The following is a 2,598-nucleotide window of genomic DNA, read 5'->3' as shown; positions in this document are numbered from 1 at the left end:
AGTACTACTTTTTCTACTCAGTTTTCATATCTAACAGCCAAATAATATCATCCTAATATTTCCTTGCATAAAAGTTTAAAATGAGAGGTATAAAAAACTACAGACACTTATCAAATCTCTGAAGATATGTTTCTCCAAATACAATAGGAAAAATTCATTTAAAGTAAGAAATTAATTATCAGTGAAATGATTATCAATGAAAACCATGACACTGCAAACTCTGTTTTTACACTGGAAATAAAACTAAAATAATATTTCAAGTATTTAAAAAATATCGCAGTAAAATGTGTTTTTTCTAGGTGTTTTTATACCTTTGAAACAAAAGAAAAAACAGGCTCAAGGCCCACTTCATTCTTTGTTCAGAACAAAGTGTGTTTTGTCTACTAAAAAAATAAAGGAACAATAATCTCCAAGAAATCATCTTGACCAGCATTAATGACTAGTTTGGTAGTTAACAGCCCGAGGCACAGCCAGAGGCTATTAAGGCTCTTGAGGGGGAAAGAGGGTTGGGGGATTGTGGTTTACCAGCAATTAACTATAGATATGAATCAAAACTTCCTAAGAAAAGAGATAAAAGTTACTCTGGATGATTCTTTCTGTGTTTATCTTTTCATACACCCCTCCTCCCTCTTTTGTAATAAATAGGAAAAGAAGATGCTGCTATCAATTCACAAACCAGTTGGATTGGAAATAATTCATTTAATGAAATGGGGACACTCAGGGGACCAATTAATGCCTTTTCAAGCTTAGACTATACAACTATAAGAACCACTTTAAATAAAAAAAAAATAGTCTAACACATTAGTTGATTGTTGGTGAATTGAAACTCAATCATGAGATCATAAGGATTTTTTGGAGCTTTTTTTTTCAGTTTTTAATCCTATCTCAATAAAGGTAAATACATAAGGATTATAAATAAACAAATCTGAAGTAATATAGATTGGGGGAACCTCAAGAGGGTCAGGAGATAATGAAGATTATACCTCAATATTGGGATTATGATGTTAGTTCTTTATTTCAATAAAAGTGGATAGAGATCTTTCATATCAGGGACAGGGCTTAGCTGTAAGGACAAAGTAATCTTCTGGGAATTATGCATACAGGCTTGACATCATTTTTATTGGATGGCTGATGAACTGGAAAACTCCAGGATAGCCAGGCTTTAATTTGTAATCTTAATTTTCATATAAATCGGTACATTTCAGGGGGGAGGGAGTGGGGGTTGTGGGGGACTTTGATGCTTGCAAGCCTTGTGGTAATAAGACAGTGCGGCTGCAGTACTAACTCATCCAGTCTCTGATTCTGTCTTTTCTTCTATCCATCTGTCTTCCATCTTTACATCTATCATTTAAAGAAATTTACAGCCTGCAAATACCAGAGAAACTAATGTTAGTGCAATCTTCCCTCCACCTCTTGGAATGATCTATAGTAATCTACTTATCATAGATATGCATACTATAATGTACAATAATTTAGTTTTCAGCCAGGAAAATGACTGCAATTGTTTTGCAAACATGTATTGATAAGATTCTTTTCTTCTTTTTATCTTTTTTAAAGGCTCTAAGGCATGAGAGAACACTAGTTTCCCTTCATAAAAATTATCTTGGTGTTTCCTATATATACTTTCATATCCATAAGATTACATAGGGACAAAGTTATCAAACTAGAACACAGTAGTGATTTATTTGGTCATATAGAAACTTGGCCCATGTATTTCTAGTATAGAATGCATATGCCCTTTATATTGTAAAAGAAGTAAAGTGCTACTGAGTGGAATATTCTAGAAATATGTTAATAAAATAGAATTTTATGTCTAGTTATTCTAGGCTCTTACATCATAAGTAACATTGAATCATTATGCAAAACTATTCTAATAGAAGAATAGTTGAGTTGAACTGACCACAGAAAACAAATAATATACAAATGTGAAATTATTTGTTCAAAAACATATTTCTCACTTTCAAAAAATGCTTCTGCAGCTTTTCTTTTCAATTAAAAAATTTCCAATTGTCCTTTTGTTGTTGTTTTTTCAGATATTTTACCCCCTGGACAAAAAATAATATGCCTTGACATTGGCCATTTTCTATATGCCTCTTTTAGCAGAAATTGTAACCTTTTGTCTCTGTTTAGGTTAGAATAATACTATAAATATTAATCACTAATTGATTCATCCATCCATCTATTCCCTGTGTCAAGCACTATATACAGTAGTAAGTATACTTATAGGATATATAGTATTTTACCTTAAGGAGCTTATGACTTAGTGAGGACAGAGACTTGTAACAGAAAACCCCAAGAAGACTTCCAGGGCAAAGAGACATTGGAGCTGAAATTTAAAGGCAAGAAGAGGTTAGCTAAGCAAAGCTAATGATAGGAATAAAAATGGGATAGAACAACATTTGTAAAGGCAGAGCAAATGAAAGGGAATTTGGCACATGATGTGGAAATGGAATTAACAAGGGTTTACAAAACTGAATGAGACTAGTGAGGTATAACTTGGTAAATGGTAGAACCTCAAAGGAAGAGATATTGATACAATCTTCAGCTGAAGGTATGAATCTCTAATATAAATCCATCAACATTCACTTGAACAACTCC

The 2,598-nt window shown here is 32.6% G+C and overlaps 1 long non-coding RNA gene across 2 annotated transcripts in view; it reads right to left on the bottom strand.

Moving 5' to 3' along the window:
- Window positions 1-990: 990 nt before the first annotated feature.
- LOC105292381 overlaps window positions 991-2,598 on the bottom strand; it is a 4,585-nt gene continuing 2,977 nt past the window's right edge. Inside the window, exons 2-3 of one of the 2 annotated variants that reach the window (XR_002780416.1) lie at window positions 2,244-2,326; window positions 991-1,365 (exon numbers count right to left, since the gene is read on the bottom strand). This is a non-coding gene — a long non-coding RNA (uncharacterized LOC105292381). The remainder of the gene's footprint in view (window positions 1,366-2,243; window positions 2,327-2,598) is intronic. The other variant, XR_002780417.1, reaches the window with a different exon arrangement.

This window comes from Pteropus vampyrus, unplaced genomic scaffold (genome assembly GCF_000151845.1).
Source record: "Pteropus vampyrus isolate Shadow unplaced genomic scaffold, Pvam_2.0 Scaffold56, whole genome shotgun sequence".
Classification (NCBI taxonomy): Eukaryota; Metazoa; Chordata; class Mammalia; order Chiroptera; family Pteropodidae; genus Pteropus; species Pteropus vampyrus.
This window is presented reverse-complemented; position numbering and strand designations above follow the sequence as displayed.